Raw genomic sequence first — 23,796 nt, 5'->3', positions numbered from 1 at the left:
TGTAAAATTGCAGAATGACATAAAAATAGGCTGCCCAAAGTCTTTTTTTTTTTTCAGTCACAATACACAAACTGATGTTCTGCCTAGTAACATTGGCTACGGCCCCAAAACTCTTCATGTCCATTGGTCCCTTAATATTGGCTTTCCAGGTCTTATTTCCAAAGCAGAACTCTTGGTGAGAATCTTTCATTCATTTTTTTCCAAACTTAAGTAGCCAGGCTTAACCATCTTTCAATCATCTAAGTTGGCGCTGTTGGGACTTGTATTAGAAGCTCACATAAATCTTTTGGTTCTAGGATATGCTGGGGAGGAAAATATTAAGAAAATTGGCAATATCCTTTCATTTCTGCTGCCATGACATAACATGTCCATGTAATCAACTTCTACTGAAGGAAAAATTTTACTGTTTAAATAAAACACAAACACACAGAGAGAGAGTCTCTCTCTCTCTCTCTCTCTCTCTCACACACACACACACACACACACACACACACACACACACACACGACTCACTAAATCCATAGCTGGCTTTATGTTTTCCATGATTCCAACTCCTGTCGGCATTTTCTATATCTGTGCATGTTATACAAATGTTTATCAAAAAATATTCTGCTTACAACTGAGTCAAAATTGCTTCACAGGCACGCGGTTTCCCAGTGTCAGAGAGCATATTGTTTACTATCTCCTACCAAATGAAATGTGATGGACTCATACATAAATAATTGTTTTTTTGTTGTGTTTTGTTTTGTTTGCAGTCTTGTGTCAATTAAATATGTGTCTTGGCAATACAAGGCAATGGGTGTGAGATTAGGGAAGAGACACAAACTAAGCAAAGAAGGCAGTAACAAAATGTGTAAGTTGAAATGCTGTAATTCTTTCCTTGAGGTTTCCTATTCAAGAAATTGAAATAGGAATTCAGGAAGAGGTAAGAAATGCTAAAAACAAAACAAAAAAACATTCCCTTTTTACAACTCTGTAGTCCCCATTCAGGGTAGAATTGGGGGCAACTGGATGGAGTTGAGTATTTACTGGCCAAATGCCCTTCCTGATGCCTACACAAAATTCGCAGCAGTTATTTTTTTCTTTGCATCCTAGGAGAGAAATATCTGCTGCTACCTAGGACTGAACTCTCAACCTTCCAAGTGGGAGGCAAGCATCTTCAACCTTAGGCCACCACACTGCTCTGTAAGAAATGCTATCCAATAGAGAAAAGTATGACTCTTAATTCCTAGCCAACACCATTCTATCTCTGTCCTGCCTATTGTGCCACCAAGCATCATTATCAGGGATGGGCTCCTGGAGGTTCGGCAGGGTTTGGGCAATCCTCTAACAAAGGACTGCCGGGGTTCGGAGAACCCCCAAATGCCACCCCTGGCTGGCCATGCTCACCCCATCCCGCCCCTCCCAGGAGTCTCCCTGCGGCCTGTTCATAATTCCAGATAAGGAGCCGCACGGAGGGTCTGGGAGGGCAAAAAATGGGTCTACTGGAGGTTCCAGGAGTCTGGAAACAGGCCTGTTTCCGGCTTCCGGAGGGCCTCCAGACCCCGGGGGAAGCTATTTTTGCCCTCCCAGAGGCTCAAAGAAAGCCTCCTGAGCCTGGGGAGGTGAAAAACAGGCCTCCCAGAAGTTCCGGAAGTCCAGAAATGGGCCTGTTTCCAGCCTCCAGAGGGCCTCTGGACTCTGGGGGAAGCAGTTTTCACCCTCCCAGAGGCTCGAGGAAAACCTCAGGAGCCTGGAGAGGGTGAAAAACATCCCCCCACCATGATGCATGTAGCTGACTAGGCCACACCCACCATGGCCATTCCCACCCAGCAATGGGGCAACGAATCCGTTGCTAAAGGATCTGAAGCCCACCCCTGATCATTATGAGTTCTGTTACCTAGTTTAAGTTTAAGTTTTATTAAATTTCTATACCGCCCTTCTCCCGAGGGACTCAGGGCGGTGTACAGCCATATTAAAACACATGACTTTATAAAATTTAAAACCAATTAAAATCAGATATATAAAATTTGGCCCTCAATTTAAAACACACATACCACCCATTTAAAATTCATATTAGGCCAGTCCGGCTTGCTGAAACAGAAGGGTCTTAAAGGCACGGCGAAAAGTGTGCAGGTCAGGGCTAAGACGAAGCCCTAGGGGCAGCTCATTCCAAAGGGCTGGTGCCCCACAGAGAAGGCTCTCCCCCTGGGTGTCGCCAGTCGGTATTGTTTGGCCGATGTACAGCTGAGTATCATCAGCGTACAGGTGACACTTCACCCCAAAACCATGGATGATCTCACCCAGCGGCTTCACATAAATGTTGAACAGAAGAGGCGAGAGGACCGACCCTTGTGGCACTCCCCATGCGAGATGCCTCGAGGTCGACCTCTGCCCCCCTGCCAACACGAACTGCGAGCGGCCGGAGAGGAAGGAAGAGAACCACCGCAAAACGGTGCCTCCTACTCCTAACCCCTTCAACCGCTGCAGCATGATACCATGGTCGATGGTATCAAAAGCCGCTGAGAGATCTAATAGGACTAGGACAGAGGAGCAACCCCTGTCCCGGGCCCTCCAGAGATCATCCACCAATGCGACCAATGCCGTTTCTGTGCTGTGCCCCTGCCTGAAGCCCGACTGGTACGGGTCTAGATAGATAGCTTCATCCAGGTGCCTGGGCAGTTGTCGTGCCACCACACTCTCAACAACCTTCGCCACAAAATGAAGGTTGGAGACTGGACGATAGTTAACTAATAGTTAACAACAGCCATTGGGTTTGGTGAGAAGTTTGGAAGAAACGCTAGAAGAGGGACTGAAGTAGTAAAACAGGACCAGCTCCAACCTCTGAAGAGTATCTCATGTTGGTTAAGCGGCGGCAGGTGGACCATTAGGTCTTATGAATGTTTCTCAACTTTGGCATCTTGAAGAATTCTGGGACTTAAAGTCCATACAGCTTCAAGTTGGCAAAGGTCAGATGGTCACTCTGGAATTTGCAATCCCAACAGTTATGGAGAGCATCTGGCTCAAAGGAAACTGGCAAACTCCTAAAATCCAGCAAGTCTAAATTTGAGATAAGGAAACACAATTGGTGCTGTGTTCACAAAACACGCTATACCTAAACACGTAAAGGCATAGGATGGCTCGATGCAGTGATGGTATTCAGCCGGTTCTATGCGGTTCAGGAAAACTGGGAGCGGCAGCTGCAGGAGGCTCCGCCCACCCGCCCAGACGTCATCATGTCCTTTTTGAGACTCTGTGCATGCGTGGAGATGACGCGTGCAAGCGAAGCGTGCATGCACACAAGCGCACTCATATTTGCAAACCGGTAGTGAAGGTAAGTGAATACCACCCCGGCTCCATGGGATGCTCTTGTTCATTGAACAAGCTAAAACAGTGACTTTTGTTCACCAAACATGCTAAAACAACATGCCTACACAACATGTGGAGCCTCGACCACATTTCAGTCAAACTCTAGTATGTTGTAGAAACCCAGCCAAAAGTCAGTATTTGCCAAGAACTTTATTAAAGCAAGGATGCGCAGGTTTGGTTGGTGTGGTTTTCATTTCTGGAGTACAGAAAAAAACCATTCTGTCTTTTCTGCCACATCAGTTGTGCTCAGGAATATGCTGAAGACTTCAAAGATTTACTGCAAGTTTCCAAATTTCTATCAGGGAGCAACTCTTTTAATCATTAGCTTTAAAATTCTGTTTTCACTTTATTCTAATATTTACACGCAAACTTATAATAAAATGAAAATAAAAATAGACTGGAAAGAAACTATCATTGCGGTGGTAAAGCTAGATGTGGATAATTTAACCGCAGTGCATCAAATGTTATTGATTATAATAAGTATGTTGTATATTTTTCACATTAAAAATTGCTTGCTTCTAATTAAAAACATCAAGAGCCAAATGGGAATACTTTCAAAATTCCTTCCAAATGACAGTTTGCAGGAAGTGCTAATATAAAGGAAAGCATGCTATTTTTTATTTTTTATTTTTTATTTTTTTGCTTTCTCCATAGAGCATATGAAGAAGAGATTGTAGTTTGATGTTGTTACAGGTATTTTGTCCATTTTGGTATCTCCAAGATAATGGTGTAACTTTGCCACTCTCTACCCAACCAGTGGCATTAATAACAGGGTAGATTTGATCATACTGTCAGTATGAGACCATTTCTTATGTTCCAAGATTGTCAAAAAGAGCATTTCTGATCCAGAGAAACCCTTCCTGACTTGGTGGACCAAAGTCCTTTCACATTTTGTGTAATCTTGGGAATGGTTTGCAGAGTTAGACACAACCATCTTACCTAGCATTTCATGGATTTGAAGGCTGTATTTCAAAAATGTTTAAACGACAATTGCTGTGAAGAGGGGAAGAAAGTAAATTGTAGCCAGCAAACTGCTCCACTTGGCTATGTCTCCTGATTTCTTTTCAACCATGGCATTTGATCAAGCAAGGAGACAATTAAACAAAGACAGAGAAACGTTGCTACAGCTCCAAGTCACTACGAATCTTATAACGAAGCATGTCTGCACAGCCCACAGATATAAAAATAATGCAACTTCAATTATTGATCTTGACAGTAGGTTTCATCCCTGGACTCAGTCACCCAGGATCTCCAGATCTTAGTAAAGGATATTTTTTTCTGGGTGGATGGATCTCAGATCAGACTGAGGAAGTTGGTGATAATTTCTAAGCTGAAGCTTGTCATACATATGCCATTTTATATCATTTACATGAGAGGTAGCAAACTTTATTTAGATGTCTCTCTCTTTCTCTCCCATGTCTGTCCAATAGAAACATTTTTTAAAGTCCAAGACCGAATCATATAAATCGAAGCAACCAAGTACAATTTGAGAAAGCAGCAAAGTTTCTTTAACTGAATAAAAAAATCTACTTGTATTTTGAGGTCTAGTGAATCTTTACAGCTTGGGCACAGAATTTAGCAACTATATAAATGATTTCAGGACACTAATCTTTTAGGAAAATTAGAAACACAATTAGTCTGAATGGCCAGGAAGTCTACTTATTAAGAATTGGCTTAATTGGGAATGCAATTTCTTGTAAAATCCTCAGCAAGGCATGTTATAAGGTTTTTATTTCAGTACAGGATGTTTTTTGTGTGAAAAGTGTATCCGACCATATCTATTATCCATGATTACAGAAGGGAAGCATTGAAGCATAATCTAGAGAAGAACCAGTAATATCTGAACTAGGATAACTTGTACAGATATTCTGCAGGTTGCAGTTTCCTAGTTTTGTTGCAAAGTCACAACCACCTGGGAGCAGTAGCAAAGTTACTCTAACCATTAACCTTTTCTGCTGCTCTGTATCCTTCCTGTCTTCCTCCAATTCTGCTAAAGCCCAAAGCAGAAATCAAGGTAAGAGATAAAGAGCAATGCTAAAAGTAATATTTTGCTGATAATAAAATAATCTGAAAATAAAATTTTTGAAGGAATTTCTGAAGTATCCTGAGAATAAGCAAGAAAAACAGATGTGCATAAAAGAAGAAAAGGCTAATTTTGATGTGGGTTTCTGTTAAGCTAAATGAAGAATGAATGAATGAATGAATGAATGAATGAATGAATGAATGAATGAACACATTTCATTAGCCCTTTTTCCATGTATCTTAAAACTAGAACCATGTTTGTCAACTTGTCCTACTGAAACATTAGAAGCTGCCCAGACTTTGGTGTTTTGAAACAAGCTAAGTAGAAGCAGAAAGAAACTAGGTTACCTAAAACATGTAAATGCATTAATGTTGTCACATTATCTAAACCAGAGTTCCCTAATGTTTCCAGCTTTGTGGACCAGTTGCTGCTCACGCAAATGGAATGCAGGTGCACATGTGCACATGTGCTTGCTGGCCATTTCCATCGCCCAGTTGCAAACCCCTCATGGCCCACTAGTGGACCAGGGCCCACAGGTTCGGGCCCCCTGATCTAACCCTATAAGAAACTTAAATTTCTTTTTCCTTTAAATGCTCTAAATGGCTCCATGTCACATTTCAACTTACTCCCCAGTTCCAATCTTCAACAACTTAAGGTCATTGGTCTGAGGTAAAATTTTTGCCCAGCTAACTTGTTGCAGAAGAAGACAATGGCAAATCATTTTGGTCTGTTGCAGGGGTGAAATCCAATTTTTTTCCCTACCGGTTTTGTGGGCGTGGCTTGGTGGGCATGGCAGGGGAAGGATATTGCAAAATCGCCATTCCCACCCCATTCCAGGGGAAGGATACTGCAAAATCCCCATTCCCTCCCCACTCCTGGGGGAAGGATATTGTAAAATCTCCATTCCCATCCCACTCTGGGGCCAGCCAGAGGTGGTATTTGCCGGTTCTCCAAACTACTCAAAATTTCCGCTACCGGTTCTCCAGAACCTGTTAGAACCTGCTGAATTTCACTCCTGGTCTGTTGCCCAAAAAAGTGTATGAATGTCCACCTGGTCACCAAGATTCAGATTCAATTTGATGGCATCTATCACAAACATTTATTTATACAGTCAGTCAATCAGTTAGTCATTCAATTTCTATAGCCACCCAACCCAGCCAAGTGATCAAGTTTTTATTTTCAGCATCTCATAATACGAGACCTTGTGTTCAACTTTCATAAGTGAATGTAGCTGTTGTTAAGTCGTGAAGACCATGTTTAAGATAATGTGAATCACCTTGGCAGGCGTGTTTCCCAGATGCTTATATTTAAAATGTTATATATATATATATTTGCACTATAAGCTCTTTTGAAAAAAAAAATCTGCTGTTGTTGCATAGAACTTTCAATAATCTGCCTTTTTTCAGATGAAGCAAAGAATATCCTCAGAGAAAGATGGATGGCCGCAAATTTTTTTTCCCATGCCATCTGCAAAGTCTGCTTTTAGAGAAATGCCCACATTGGCTCTCTGTAAAATTTGTAGGAGAATCAGTTAACATCTCTCTTCAGCACTAATTGGACCCAAATTACCTCAGCTTCACTGAGGGCGAAACTTGTATATTCAGAGCATTTCCTTGCATCAATAAAATAACAGTTGATTGACAAATCCGCGATACACTCAATTGCTTTCTGCAATATCCTGAAACTGGACTAGCTTAAATCACCTTCACTGTCTCTTTCGCCAAGCATCTTAAATACTAAGCATAAATTCTCTCTTCTCTATTTATTTTTTCTTTCATATTTTTTTTCCCAGAGATTTTGCGAAAAGGTTATGTCCCAGGACAGCTGGCCCTTCGGGAGGAAAAGAAAATTGTGACCTTGCCAAGCTGACTAAGCACATCCATCACAACATTAAAGGAGCTTTAAGCATTGCCAGCTCAGCTGTAAAAGAGGTCATGAAAGAGCTGTTTCATCTGCCACTTATCGGTGCCTTTCACAGTGGACACAGCACGGCTGGGATTATTTATTACGGTGTTGTCATTATTATTAATAATAATCATGTCTCTTGCACTTTTTCTCGGCTATTTACCATTTTCAGCACTTTGCAATTCTCCTCTGGTTTATCCTCCAAACCATCCCATAAGCAGGGGAAGAAAAGTTTCCCTTTGGGCTCAGAGGCCAAGAAATTATGCAGATCCCTTTCTTATAATGGTTGGTTAAAAACTTGCTCCTACTTGCAGAGACTGTAAAGCTGATGCTATACAGGCTTGGATTCCAGAAGAGCAAAAATATGTTATTCTTCTTCGGTAAAACACAATACTGGAACATCATATACAATGGTGAGAACTTTTCATGTCCTATTTCCTTCTGCCCCCCACCCATCAACAAATTGTTGAAAAATATTTGAATTATTTATTTGCTCATTTCCTACCTTAATTTTTTATATATATAACTAACTCAAGGAACTGAACAATAGAATAGAATAGAATAGAATAGAATAGAATAGAATAGAATAGAATAGAATAGAATAGAATAGAATAGAATAGAATAGAATAGAATAACAGAGTTGGAAGGGACCTTGGAGATCTTCTAGTCCAACCCCCTACTTAGACAGGAAACCCTACACCACTTCAGACAAATGGTTATCCAACATCTTCTTAAAAACTTCCAGTGTTGGAGCATTCACAACTTCTGGAGGCAAGTTGTTCCACTGATTAATTGTTCTAACTGTCAGGAAATTTCTCCTTAGTTCTAAATTGCTTCTCTCCTTAATTAGTTTCCATCCATTGCTTCTTGTCCTGCCCTCAGGTGCTTTGGAGAATAGATTGATTCCCTCTTCTTTGTGGCAGCCCCTGAGATATTGGAACACTGCTATCATGTCTCCCCTAGTCCAGTCCTTCTTCTCATTAAACTAGACATACCAGTTCCTGCAACCGTTCTTCATATGTTTTAGCCTCCAGTCCCCTAATCATCTTTGTTGCTCTTCTCTGCACTCTTTCTAGAGTCTCCACATCTTTTTACATCATGGTGACCAAAACTGAATGCAGTATTCCAAGTGTGGCCTTACCAAAGCATTATAAAGTGGTACTAACACTTCACGTGATCTTGATTCTATCTCCTCCCTTCTCCTATTTTTGTTCCTCCCTTCTCATATTTTCCCCACAAAAACAACCCTGTGAGATGGGTTGGGCTGAGAGAGAAATTCTTCACTTTTGATTGCATATCAACCCAACAAATAAGAATACACTTTTTGGCCTGACTGTCATCCTCCATGGGAAAACATTGCTAGATACTTACCGTGTTCCCCGAAAATAGGACCCTGTCTTATATTTTTTTGAACCCTGAAATAAGCGCTTGGCCTTATTGCCATGCACTCAAAAGCCTGATTGGGCTTATTATCAGGGGATGTCTTATTTGGGGGGAAACAGGGTATTGAATTTTTCCATTGAAATTGAGGACTGAAGTAGTGATTAACTTGGATGCCCTAAATATCCTTTCTTCTTCACATGCAAAAAGATTGAGCTACATGAATCACTGGGTCTGTTGGGTGTGAAAGACTACGTCCACACATGAAGGATCAGTGATTTATTGCTAAAAGGCTATGCACAGGAATCTTCTGAACTAAGGTTGGCACCTGCTTAGAGTTAATAAGAGTCAAAAGTGGGGGGGGATTGAATTTAGTTCTCTTGTGGCTACCTAGGAATTCTAGGCTGATTTCCCTTTTCACTCCACCTTTGGATTCTGCCATCCCTTCTCCTACAGATTCTCTGCAAGTGATTAATCCCTATGTTTTCCTAATTGTTTCATACTGCGACTTGTAACACTTGGGGAATCAATTAGTTGAGTTCTTCATATAACAACTTTTCATTCTGTGGGAGGAATGAAAAGATGAACGATGAAATGGACTATGCCATTCAAGGTCCTAGTGAAAGAGCAGAATTTTGTATAACATGCTCTGTAAGAAAATTATTATTATTATTATTATTATTATTATTATTATTATTATTATTATTATTATTATTATTATTATTATTATTATTATTTTATTTCTATACCGCCCTTCTCCCGAAGGACTCAGGGCGGTGTACAGCCTATTTAAAAACACAGACAAAACAATGATATAAAATTTAAAATAATTAAATAAGTGGCTCAAATTTAAAACCCCAATAAATTTAAATACCCCAATTTAAAACTATTGTGTTGATAGTCCGGCCTGGCGGAACAACAGGGTCTTCAATGCGCAGCGAAACACCCGGAGGTCGGAGATCTTACGAATTTCCGGGGGCAGTTCGTTCCACAGGGCTGGGGCTCCCACAGAGAAGGCCCTCCCCCTGGGCGTCGCCAGCCGACATAGCTTGGCAGATGGCACCCTGAGGAGACCCTCTCTGTGGGAACGAACTGGTCGGTGGGAGGCTATTGGTGGCAGAAGACGGTCTCGGAGGTACCCGGGCCCTTGCAGAAAAGTTCTGCAAGGAAGAGGAGGAAGCGCATCAAGGAGAAAACTGTAGCATTACTGCCTCCATGGTCTTTCTGTTTCTAAGAAGAGTGCCTCTCCAGGATGTGCCTCTCAGCAGTGGTCAGTAGCGATATCACCCATTTTCTCATATTCATCCTGGACTTCCTCACTTTAGGGCTTGTGTAGACTAGAAGTTCAGAGGCCTATACGAAGAGCAGAATTACAAATCTCACAATGGGGAAGCAGCTTTCTAGATCTGCCTGTTGTTACAAGTTCACTCTTTATAGACCCATGGTGGCACAATGGTTAGAATGAAGTATTGCTGGCTAACTGTGCATTCTCACTGCTAAGAGTTCGATCCTGACTGGTGCTTAAGGTTGACTCAGCCTTCCATCCTTCCAAGGTCAGTAAAATGAGGACCCAGATTGTTGGGGTCAATATGCTCACACTGTTGCTATATTATGGTTTGCTGCTGAAATGGTAGAAAAATAGCAATCATTAACTGAGTTATTGATGGTTTGGGATCTAGAAAAAAGAAGCCCAATATTTTTCCTAACCCATCACCATCATCGTTCAAATCGGCTCATTTAAAAAAAGAAAAGTATGATGTGGCCCATTTTCTTGTTTTGTTTTTCTTCTTTTTGTTTGTTTAAAAAGCTTTGTCAGGGTATGATGATTTAAAGCTGACCAGCTCGTTAAGACTGAGGATGAGTCAGCAGGGTTATTGCCCTTTAAGAAGCTGTCTATATAAGGGAGGCCATTAGAGGGCATCTCTCTCTCTCTCTCCTCGTGTATTTCTCTCCTCTTCGTGTTCTATCTGCATTGTAGTTCTCGGTGTAGAGTTGAAGAAGATTGATTGCTTGCCTGGTATGTGCCTACCATGTGTATGTCTGTATATAGAAGTCTTGTATATAAACCACTGTTTGTAATGACAAAACCTCTGTGTCCTGTATTTTGCTCCTGGGTTGTCTCAATATAGTAGTCACACTGTAAACTCTCTGACAACCTTTGTGTATTTGACAGTAGAAACCTCTCAGTAGAAGCAGTTCCTCCTTCATCGCATTTCTCGAATGGGCTATGTGACCATGCATTCTCCTTGAGTGATTCCAGGAACGGCTTTCAGAGAAGAAGAATCCCCTTCGGAGTATTGAATGTGATTGTGAGGTGTGGAAGGCATCAGCTGGGCCTTTTTTCCCCCCAGAATTAAGCACCCTCTGCCCATAAACAAAACCTAGCAAGTTTAGACATGGATATTCTATTCACAATCCAGACATAAATCTCTCAGAGTAGAAATGTGTCCTGCCAAGCGGGGAACAAAACGGATTGGATTTAAACCTATTTCCCCATCCCTAACCCCACCATATTTTGTAGCCTTGGAAAAGAAAAGGGAGAAAAAAATTGACGCTAATTGTAGCCAGATTGCTATCAGGCTACCTCTGAATTTATGCATGTTTGTATGGGGGAGCATCCATCATGCAGTTTGTTGGGTGTCTCTGTATGTATTGAGGGGCAGAATTCTTATTTATGAATGGATCCAGATGTCTTTCAGCCTTTTATCAACTTGATGTGATTCTCAACATAACTCTCAGTTGGCTGCTCTGAGGAGATGTGTCTTAGAAAGGGGAAAATGTATGTATGTACAGTATGTATAAGCAAACAAGAAACCAAGATATTTTTCACAGGATCGTTAAGTTGCCAACCATACTTACTCACCCATTTTGCTGAAAAAGACCTACAGGCTGATTTCCCTCCCTCTCCTGGTTGGAGATTGGAAGTTGTTATCTCAAAACTTTGAGAGTGTACTAGCTTAACTCTCTGAAATATTAGCAACTCTATTTTGGCATAAGGTATTGTGAAGTTTTCATTTCAGAGGTGATTTGGATTTTTAAAAATTATTTGGAACCAGGGGAGATTTGTCCGACTAAATACGAATGATTGATGGAGTGGGATACTAATATATTTCTTTCAGATGCTTAAGTGAAGGGCACTTCCTCCTAATTCTTAGTCTAATAGACATATTAGAGCACAAAATTATCTTTTGACATTCATATTTCTCACATTTTAAGATACACATTTTAACTCAAATATCAACTCTGACATTTTATTTATTTATTTTTCGCATTTCTGAACTGCAGCCATCTCCCTCAAAGAGGGACTGTATAAATTAGGAGAAAGTGAAGACAAAATGAATATGGCACAGGCCCTTTCATTCAATAATATGTGCAAATTCTTAGTTCTTCTTTAAAAACATAATAGGACAGGACTACTAAGGGCAAAATATGATAATATGAGGTAAAGGAGAAACAGACCAATTTATAGTACTATGAAGTGTTAATACCACTTTGTAATGCCTTGGTAACACCAAACGTGGAATACTGCATCCAGTTTTGGTCACCATATTATAAAAAGATGCTGAAACTCTAGAAAGAGTGTAGAGAAAAGCAACAAAGATGATTAAGGGACAGAAGATTAAAACATACGAAGAACGGTTGCAGGAATTGGGCATGTCTAGTTTAATGAAAAGAAAGACTGGGGAGGGTATGATAGCAGTCTTCCAATATCTGAGGGGTTGCCACACAGAAGAGGGGGTCAACCTATTCTCCAAAGCACCTGAGGGTAGAACAAGAAGCAATGGGTGGAAACTAATCAAGGAGAGAAACAATCTAGAACTATGGAGAAATTTCCTGACAGTTAGAACAATTAATCAGTGGAACGACTTGCGTCCAGATGTTCTGGGTGCTCCAACACTGGACGTTTTAAAGAAGAGATTGGACAACCGTTTGTCTGAAATGGTATAGGGTTTCCTGCTTTGAGCAGGGAGTTGAAGACTCCAAGGCAGGGGTAAAATTCAGCAGGTTCTGACCGATTTTGCAGTATCCTTCCCCCGGAGTGGGGAGGGAATGGGGATTTTGCAGTATCCTTCCCCTGGAGTGGAGTGGGAAGGGAGATTTTGCAGTATCCTTCCCCCGGAGTGGGGTGGGAATGTGTATTTTGCAGTATCCTTCCCCCGGAGTGGGGAGGGAATGGGGATTTTGCAGTATCCTTCCCCTGGAGTGGAGTGGGAATGGGGATTTTGCAGTATCCTTCCCCTGGAGTGGAGTGGGAATGGGGATTTTGCAGTATCCTTCCCCTGGAGTGGAGTGGGAATGGGGATTTTGCAGTATCCTTCCCCTGCCATGCCCACCAAGCCATGCCCACCAAGCCACGCCCACAGAAAAAAATTGAATTCCACCACTGCTCCAAGATCTCTTCTAATTCTCTTATTCTGTTACTCTGCTGTTATTATGGTATATGGTTTCTTGAGGTTCTGCATGCATGGACTGTAATTTCCTTTCTAAGCATAAATGTTCCTATTATAAACATTCATTCTTCAAATCACAAGTCCAAACATTATATTTGAGAAAGATTACAGACATGTATGTTGACAAAACTCAGCCCTATCTCATCCAAAGCTAAAAACATAGTATCTCTGAACATGGACAAAGTATTTGATTGCAAAGGACTATCAGATATAGCTTCTGGAGTCTTAATATGGGCAGACTCTCTTTCAGGTCAAGGAGCATCACAGTCCTGCCAATTTTGAATGCCACTCATTCTTATTTTAGAAAATAAGCACTGGTTAACAACTATGTGGAGGTAAACCAGCAGTTAGGCAGAATAGTGCAAAGAGTGTGTCAAACTAGTTTTCATTAGGGTTTACACTGCAATTTTGTCTAATTAGTCTCCAGTAATTAATGCTGTGAGTATAACAGGGTTGTAATCAGACAAAGTGCTGGTGAGTTAAACCCCATGAAAGCCATTTATTTTTTGATAGTAATGATTATGTTCTTTTTTATTATTTAAGATCCCATTAAAAAGAATTTATGATTTTCCCCTTTGTGAGAGAAATAATAAACATGATATCAGATGCTCTTATTTTTCGTCTCCCACAACTGTGTGTGTGTAATTAGCCACAGTTAAAAAGAGATTTTCTCAGAATGGCTTTTGGGGAACATTACAAACCAAATTAGAGTCCAGTTGTGGGCTGCTGTTCTTAATATATAGGGAGCACAGTATTTATAAATTAACGAGGCGCCATTTTGAAAAGAAGATTTGGATCCTGAGGAAAAAAACTCTTGGAACTGAGCAGCTGATTAATTATTGGAAGAAAGAAAAAATGGTGCTGATGGGGGGGGGGAGTGAAAAGGTGCTTTAAGTTGATCCATTTTCAAGAGAATCTCTTTCTCAGAACTCACTAGATGAAAGCTGTGAAGTGAAGCTTTCCTGCCCAGTGATGTTAAAATTCACTGTCCTAGACCAATGTTTTTTAAAGATCCAAGATCAACACCAAGATCAACTCAGGAGCCCACAAAACTAAACCTATTTGACAGCTATTTAAGCGATTCATCTGGGATGCGATAAGGTCTCTTGCCTTGGGCAAGCGTTGGACTAGTCCAGCGTTGGACTAGAAGACCTCCAAAGTCCCTTCCAGCCCTATGAGTCAAACAAACAAACAAACAATTATAATGAGAAATGTGATGTTGTTTTACACTTTTGTAAATAGAATCATATTCTATTTACAAAAGTGTAAAACATCACACTTCTCATTATAATTGTTTGTTTGTTTGTTTAAAATAAATTATAGTTTTTTTCCCATGAAAAATCTATTTTGTCAATTTCTAATGGGATTAATATTTTACATGATTCAATTAATAAATATTCTACAAATGTGCCACTTTTAATTCTTAATACAGTGTGGTAAAGGTATAGATTTCCCTATCCTAACATGTCCGATTCTAGGGCACAGTGCTCATCTCCAGTTTTTGGTTGAGGGAGCCAGCATTGTCCGAAGACATTTTCTGTGGTCATTTGACCAGCATGATTATATGCCAAAGGCACACAGAATGCTGTTACCTTCCCACTGAAGTGGTGCCTATTTATCTACTTACATTTGCCTGCTTTTCAACTGCTAGATGGGCAGGAATTAATAATGATCTGTACACACAAAGGCTGTTTTGGGATCCTCCATAATTTTTTGAAGTGAGAAGGGGTTCTGAAAAAAGATTTGAAAATATTTTTTAAAAAAACACTGTTCTAGAGTAAAGTAATTTGTACTCTGTCCATGTAGTATATAGTCATGTCATCTGAATGGGAGTGTTCTGCTTTCTCAGCTCTCAGACAAGAATGTATTGGCCATGCCAGGGGGCAGGAATTATGAAGAATATATACAAATGCTTTGGGATGTGCAGTTGTGCTTCTCCTGTTCAATTGAAATGCTGGTTGGGAAATATGGATAGGAGAGGATTGATGGCCTCTTGTCCTGTGTGTGGGCTTTCGATAAGAATCTCAGTAGCCATTTTGCAAATTAATATAGGACTCAATATCCAAATTTAAATATGGCAACACATTTATTTTACTTATTCAATTTGTGTGCCACCCTTCTCACCTAGGGGTAACTCTGGATGTTACTTTTATAAACATTAAAAAAAACCTTTAAATATTAAAACAAAATGATAAATAACCATAATTATTATTTTTTACCATTAAAAGATGGGGGGAAGGGATCATGAAGCACACAGGGAGAGGTGGGGGGGGGTCTTCTGTTAATCCAATAGCCACCTCCAGAATGGTGTACACCCACTCTGGGGCCCAGGCCTTCAGTGTTGTGATCCGCCAGCAGCCTGCAGAGCTGGCAGCGGAGTCGAACAGTGAGAAGGCTGGGGAGGAACATAGGTCAGTCCTGGAGTCTGGGGAAGGCCCTGACGAGGGCTCTGAGTCAGAGGTAGAGATGGGGCCAGGGCCATCTGGGAGTTATGCGTGGACTCTGGAGCCTCCAGAGTCAGACATCAGAGAGGCAGAGGAACAGGAGGAACCTGTTCCTAGTGCACACATGTGCAGTGCTCCCAGAAGGCAAGAACAGTTAAAACTAAAGGGATGACTCGGGAGTAAGGCCTGGAGATGATTGGCCCTTCCCATAAGGCTTAAAAGAGGAGCAAAGGCAGATGGGCCCTTTGCAGGAAAGCAATGTTGTTAATTCTGTTCCCAGTCGGCATCTCTGTTTGATTCTGGACTCCATGTGGCTTTGCCAAGTAGATCTTTGGCAGAGTGTCAAGGGAGATAAAGATTGGTGATTATCCCAAAGGACTTCTCCCGAAGGACGTTTTGCAACTAATTGGGACTTAGCTGTGAATGAACGTAATTCACAGCTGTTGCAATAAAAGAGGTTTTTGGGACTACTTGTGTGTTTTAATGACTCAGGAAGCCTAAGTCACAACATTCAGTCTCTTATGGAAGATCAGATGATGAGTATAGATCAGGGGTGAAATGCTCCCTGATCGGACTGGATTGCCTGGTCTGGTAGTGATCTTGGCCGTTGGTTCAGCCATCCGGTAGCAGTTGCCGAACCGGGTGGGTGTCATTACTTCCTGGTTTTAACCAGGAAGTAATGTGTTTTTTACCTTCTGTGCATGCGCAGAAGGTCTGCACGTCACGTGCGCTTCCAAACCAGTAAGGAAGGTAAGTAGATTTCACCCCTGGTGTAGATCTTACCCTGAGGGAGCACAATGTTCCAAAGGGCAGGTGCTATGACAGAAAAGGCTCTTTTCCTGTACCCCACCAGCCAAAATTCCTCAAGAGATGGGGGTAGGCCATTCCCTACCTACTGTGGAGTAGGCCAATCCCATTGGGATAAGAAGGTTCCTCAGATAGTGATCCATGCCATGAAGGGCTTTAAAGGTGGTAACCAACATCTTGAACTGCATCCGGAAGCAGATTGGCAGTCAATGCAGGTCACAGAACAGCAGTATAACATGGGTCAACCTAGGATCCCCAAAAGTTCCTGCATCACTCCTGACATTTCATAAGAGCCTTAACGATCTGGCTGTGCCAGATGCCTTGAGGACTTAATGGGGGAACTTCATGCTGGAGATGGTTAAATTAATTAAAACCTAATCCCATCTCCCCACCCCACCCCTCCCCCCATGTATCCAGCTCTTTCCTTTACCATCTTGCGTTAATGATTTTATCTGCTGCGTTATTTTATAATAGATGTTTTTTAAAAAACATTTTTATGTTGTAAGCCACCCGGGGTTTATGGACACAAGATGGGTGGCAATAAATTTCATAATAAATAACATAATAAATTTAAAAAGTTCTGTATCAGTTGTAGCTTCCATATAGTCTTCAAGATTAGCCCCATGTAGATAGCATTGCAGTAGTCCAGCAGTGAGATGACCAGGGCTTGAGTGATTGAGTGCAGGGACTCCCAATCCAGAAAGGAATTGGGAATGAATCCATTTTCTGGAACCATACAAAATAACTGATCCATCCAAAAAGGCTAAGTTCATACATTATACTAAGCCACAATATATATGGCCACTGTTAATAGTGTACATTAAAGCTTAATACATTGCTAATTCTTTCCCTGATTGAGATAATGCTGTGAAAATAGCCTATAAGTCATTTTTGTTAGACATTTCATTAATGTGTGTATGATTTGATCTGGTGGATGAATGGATCGCTGGCAGGGGTGGGTTCTAATTTTTTTTACTACCGGTTCTGTGGGCGTGGCTTATTTTGTGGGTGTGGCTTGGAGGTCATGTGACTACGTGGGCGTGGCTAGCTGGTCAGAGTCATTTCTGGAAGGTCCTCGCACTTACGACCAGTCCTTGCACTTACGACCCGACTCATTTGTTTGCTTTTAACACTGATCAGCTGTAGGACGACCCTTTGAAGCCCCACGGCAAGAGTTTAAACAGTTTTTTTCCCTCTAGTCATCAGCTGGGACTCAGGAGGAAGCAATAGATTGGAGGTGGGACCAAATAAAAGGTAAGAATAACGTGGGGGGGTAGGGGGGTGGGAGGGCGGGGGGGGAGAACCGTTTCAGTGATGTCATATCGTCACTGCTACCGGCTCGGCCGAACTGGACCGAACCGGGAGGAACCCACCACTGATCGCTGGAGGATACAAAGACACAAAACCTGCGATGAAGCTCTATCCATATTATTCTGTTAGATTAGGTCATAACTTATTGTTAAGAAACAAAAAAATATATAATGGTATTAAGTACCGTACTTTTCGGAGTATAAGATACACTCCCTCTCCCCAAAAGAGGGTGGAAATGTTGGTGCATCTTATACACCGAATACAGCCAATGCTGGCCTCCCAAAGCCCTGCCCTGCGCATCCGGTTTTTGTGAGAAATGGGCCCATTTTTCACAAAAATGAGGCACGCAGAGGCTTTGGGAGGCCTGCAGAGTGCTCCAGGGGGCCGAGGAGGGCAAACTACATTTTTTTTCTTGCTTAACTCTTCGAAATCTTGGTGCGCCTTATACACCGGTGCATCTTATAGTCCGAAAAATACAGTATTCTGAAATAGAATTTTCAGTCTAAAAAGAACTGTATCCATGTCTAGAACTTGAATATGAGCAAGGCTTTGAACCCTTTCAGAACTACAGGTGCCCTGTCCCATTCGTGTTGGATGCTTAAGGGACTTCTAGATTGAAAGGATTAGCCAATGACCTCACTGTTGCCTGTGGGATACCCGTAAGGGCTCCTTCCATGTTCCTGTCAAGAAGCTGAAGCAAACGGCAGGAGCTCACCCCACAATGCATCAGCACTTGGGTCTCAAACCCATGCTTGCCAACCTCCAACCCAGCATCCTAACCATGTGACCACCATGCTCCTAATTCAGAACTAGGTTCCATGTAGGTTTGCCAATAGCAATCCAATAATTGTAGAGGTAGAAATAAGATCCACTTCTATGACAAGGTGAAATGGCTCTCCACATGTGTTCTCAGTCTTGTCCGCCATTTTTGATTTACTGGACAGGATTTATTCATTGCCAGCAATCTCTGCATGTTGGCTTGCATTGTCCCTGTTGCCTGAGAGTAATACATATCTTTCTTGGGTACAGGATGCAATTCTCTTTCCAATTTTTGAAATATGACTGTTTTCTGCAGCGAACGCTAGCATCTTTGCAGAAGAAAACAAAACTTAATACCTATGTTATTGCTCAAATGTTTCCCTCTCAGGTAATTTGAGTTGTAAGCTGGAATCCAACCCAGCTTTCCAGTATTCTTGTTCCTTTTTTTACCCTCTTTGCACAAATATTTTACAAAAATATCCATTGTGAAATGTCTCTCTCTCTCATATATCTCTCTCATACACACACATACCTCTCTCTCTCTCTCTCTTGCATGCCACTAAATCAAAACAGATTTATTTTCATAACCATCTGCAAACTTACAGTCTGCAGCATCCAAGAGGTTTATTTCATTTTGAGGAATGTTAGGAATGTTAGCTGTTGCACCTGGACTGCAACTTGGCATCACCCCCCAAAGATTCCTAATGAAATCTTAACACATGAAAACAGCCCGAATTTACAACAAATGGATTTTGGGTTTTGTTCTTTGAATCATAGATTTGGAAAGGACCTCAAAGGACCACATACTGTCCACATTTCAACTAATAGAGCGACATTCTGGTCATCCTCTGCTTTAAAAATCTTATATTTTTTATATAAAGCAAATTATCCCCTCTTACTTTAGAATTAGAATTTTTTATTGGCCAAGTGTGATTGGACGCACAAGGAATTTGTCTTGGTGCGTTCTAATTCTAATTCTAATTATTCCCTCTTTTACTTTATCTCTTTAGTTTTAATACATTATAGCCTTCAACCCTTACCTGTCAGTTATAATTCTTGTTCCACATGTATACACTTACTGTAGATTTACTTCCCATGTGCTTATTTGCTTTAGATAATCTACATGTTGCTCTAACACTACTGAAAACATTTAGTCCTATACTGTACCAAAGCATGCATTGGTTGATTACATAAAAGACAGCTAGCACTGATGCAAGTTTAAAATTTGAACTTAACAAATGTACAGAAAATAAAACATGAATACTGAAATAATATAATAAAAACAAGAACATAATGCTGGCAAGCTAAACATTGCATAATAAATTTCTACCAAAAAAATGAGGGGAAAGCAGATAAAGGTAAAACCTGATAGTGGCTTAAAATTGGAACATTTAAAAGAAAGAAAGAAACTGAAGGCTTCATTTTGACTGCTCAAGAGCAAGCTATTCAAACTAAAGCAATCCAAACCAGAACCGAAAAATCATGAAATGATTCAAAGTGCAGATTGTGATAAGGGGTAGAAGAAAAACCATGTATTCCTCTCATGCAGAAAGACTGCACAAACTGATTATAAATAATGACATAAGATAGTCGCCTAATGATTCACTGTGAAAATTACTAAGTGCCAGTAATGAAAAATTGGTGAGAACATAGAGTTGAAAAAGTAGTCGATCACAAGCAGATTAAAATATTCTAGGATTTCTGAATACAGACCGATAAAGTACTGGCTCCTAATACACCAGATATAACTGTGTGGAAAAAAAGAAAGTGTGGATAATAGATGTGGTGATACCAAGATGATAGTACAATAGACTACAAAAAATTGTGTGGGGTAAATCACAAAGTATCAAGATCCAAAAACTGAAACTGAAAGATTATGGTATAAATCAGCCATGGTGGTCCCGGTAGTTATGTGACTGTAGTTATGTGGTTCATGTGACTGGTAGAAAAAGAAATTTCAAATTCTTCTCCATCTTGATGATATTTAGCCTAAGGAGGTAAGACTGATGAGTCAGGTAATCAGAAAGGCCAAGGTGTCATATTTGGACTCTGGCAATAGATAAGATGAGGCCAAGTAGCCATAGATTATTGTCAGCAGCATAAAGAACATTCTCTAGGAAAGCACACCGGGGTGGGTTCTACTAACTTTACTACCGGTTTGCAACGGGGCCGCGCGTGTGCTCTTCCGCGCATGCGCATAAGCATTCTGATGATGTCGTGGTTGGTGGTTGGAGCCTCTCACCGGTTTTACTACCGGTTCTATAGAACCGGTGTGAACCGGGGGCAACCCACCACTGAAGCACACCCAAGGTGGGATAGTTATTTATTCATTTATTAGATATTTATCCCGCTTTTATTACGTTATAAGTAAATCAAGGAGGCAAACATACCTAATAGTCTTTCTTCCTCCTATTTTGTCCACCACAAAACTTTGTGTGATGGGTTGAGCTGTTAGTGAGTGACTGGCCCAAAATCACCCAGCCAGCTTTCATGTCTAAGGTGGAATTAGAATTCACAGCTTCCTAGTTTCTAGGCCAGCATCTAAATCATTACACCAAACTGGGTTTCCAAGTTATGGGCAAAGAATAGAGTAAGAGAAGGAGGAGCAAAAATGAATAACACACATTTTTAAAAAGTGGTTTTGTTTGCAAAGTTGATGTAGAAGAGAGACTGGCTGATCCAGGGGAAGGAGTCAAACAGGGAATTAGTCTGGAGTCCCTACGTGGACACGAGTGTGAATGCTGACCCCCTTTGAATGCCATAGAATCTTCTCTAGTCTCACCCAAGTGCAAATCATCAATCTGAAAGGATTCTTGTGTATAAGTAAGAAAGATAAAGTGATCCTGCGGGTTTTATTCCACTAATTATAGCTGACTTTATGGAGCAATGCTCATCTCTGTTTCTTTAATGTATCTAAAGATGTTTCTGCAGTGGTGTAGCCAGCATACAGAGAAACATGGAATGTTGTTATTTTTCCACCAAAGTGGTACCTATTTATCTACTTGCATTTACATGCTTTCAAACTGCTAAATTGGCAGGAATTGAGGCAAGTGATGGGAACTCACTCTATCACATGCAGGTAGGACTCAAACCGCTAGAATATAGACCTTCTCTGGTCTAAACCAGTGAACAACCCCACCTCTCTCCTGTGTATATGCTTGAGCAATAAAATAGCTAATTGAACTCTTCAAGTGTGGGTCTGGTTGTTTGCACCTGACAGTTGTGGCTGATATCTTAACTTTCTTGTTATCCCCCACCCCCTAGCAAGCAATGGAACACTTGCGTGTTGATTCAAAAAAACAGTCCCAATTATTGCAAGAGGATTTGTTACAAGACATCCCTACCTTAAATGCCCTGTCTGCTGGGAGGATAACTGAAATCTTTTAATCTGGATATGTAAAAAGTAGATTCTCCAAGCTGATTATGCTCCCATTTATGCAGTGACTTATCGCAGCCTCAAAAATCGACAGCCCCCTCCCTAAAAGTCGCAGTACTTTTAGGAGAAGTGCTGTTTTGCTAACTACCAAATGCCGACATTGTGACCATGAAATAGCCGTAGCCTCTGTAGGCCTCGTACGCAAATTTGGAGGCATTGATTATGCCAGCCATATTGGCCATGCACCTGCAGTGGGGGGTTCTTGCAAATTGGTGCCTGTGTGCTCAACAGCACGCTAATTGCATTTGATAGCACCTGTCTATGCATGCTTGAATGTGCTTTGCATATCCAATCATCTCCATGTCTACATGCTGTGGATGCATCAGCTGTTCCCATCTGCAACTATGTGTGTGTGTTGAGGGGAGGAATTAGGAGACAATGAATGTCTCCCACTGTTCAAATATCTCTTCTCTGGGAAGTGTCAATGTAAAGTTACACCTATCCTTGTTCACTGGGCCTTGGCCAATGCAAGGTGTGTGCGAGGTGGGGGGGGCTGGGGTGGGATGAGGGGGGTCAATAGCTACATTAAGACTGGTTCATCAAGTTAAAGGGAACAGGACATCTGTCTTTATGGAGGCATTATTTTCAATTATTTATTAAACAAATTTATATTGCAGATAAAGCCCTCCTTTTCTAACAATTCATTTTTATTAAAGAAGCCTTTTACCCAAGGAAAAACAATACAGATCTAAAGATAAATGAAAATAAAGAAAGTAAAAGTTATAACTAAATAGACTTCTTTGAAAAATGATAAAGGAAGGGAGGGAGGGAGGGAGGGAGGGAGGAAGGAAGGAAGGAAGGAAGGAAGGAAGGAAGGAAGGAAGGAAGGAAGGAAGGAAGGAAGGAAGAAAGAAAGAAAGAAGAAAGAAAGAAAGAAAGAAAGAAAGAAAGAAAGAAAGAAAGAAAGAAAGAAAGAGCAGCTCAACAATAAAATTAGTTGTTGAGAGAGATGATGAATTCTCCTTCTGTGGATGTCCAAACCTGGATGCCTAAATTTGAAAGGGAGGGAGAGAGGGAGGGAGGGAGGGAGGGAGGGAGGGAGGAAGGAAGGAAGGGCTTCCAACTTTCTTTAGAGCAGTTATAAATATGTTTATATTTTATCTGTCTCCAAGGTTACATCATGGCTGTCTTCTTTCCATGTTCTATCCTCCTTAATCTTCAAACCCATAAATCACAAATTCTCCCCCCCCCCCGTTTTTAGCAATGTCCACTGACAAATACACTATTGTGACAAATATAAAAGGTAAAGGTAAAGGTTCCCCTCACACATATATGCTAGTCGTTCCCGATTCTAGGGGGCAGTGCTCATCTCTGTTTCAAAGCCGAAGAGCCAGCACGGTCAGAAGACGTCTCCGTGGTCATGTGGCCGGCACGACTAAACGCCAAAGGCGCACAGAACGCTGTTACCTTTCCACCAAAGGTGGTCCCTATTTTTCTACTTGCATTTTTTACGTGCTTTCGAACTGCTAGGTTGGCAGAAGCTGGGACAAGTAACGGGAGCTCACCCCATTATGTGGCACTAGGGATTCAAACCGCTGAACTGCTGGACTTTTGATCGACAAGCTCAGTGTCTTAGCCACTGAGCCACCGTGTCTCATGTGACAAATATTCCTAATTAAACAAGTCAGTTTTGCCATAATTCTGTCATCTTCACCAACCATTCCTCCATTGTAGCTATTCCAGAGTTTTCCCAGAGTTTTGGGAACTGTTACTGTTCCCTATTTGTTTCTTTCTTAAGGCTTGTATTCTGTCTTTTTTCATATATGAGCCTTGGTGGCACAGCAGACTAAAGTGCTGTTAAGTAACACCAGCTGCCTGCAATTACTGCGAGTTCAAATCTCACCAGACTCAAGGTTGACTCAGCCTTCCATTCTTTCGAGGTAGGTAAAATGAGGACCCGGTTTGTGGGGGCAATAAGCTGACTTTGTATAA

The sequence above is a fragment of the Pituophis catenifer genome, unplaced genomic scaffold (genome assembly GCF_029215685.1).
Source record: "Pituophis catenifer annectens isolate HBS135680 unplaced genomic scaffold, rPitCat1.0.hap2 SCAF_2, whole genome shotgun sequence".
NCBI classification, from domain to species: Eukaryota; Metazoa; Chordata; class Lepidosauria; order Squamata; family Colubridae; genus Pituophis; species Pituophis catenifer.
The sequence above is the reverse complement of the archived record's forward strand: the minus strand, read 5'-3'. Positions refer to the sequence as shown.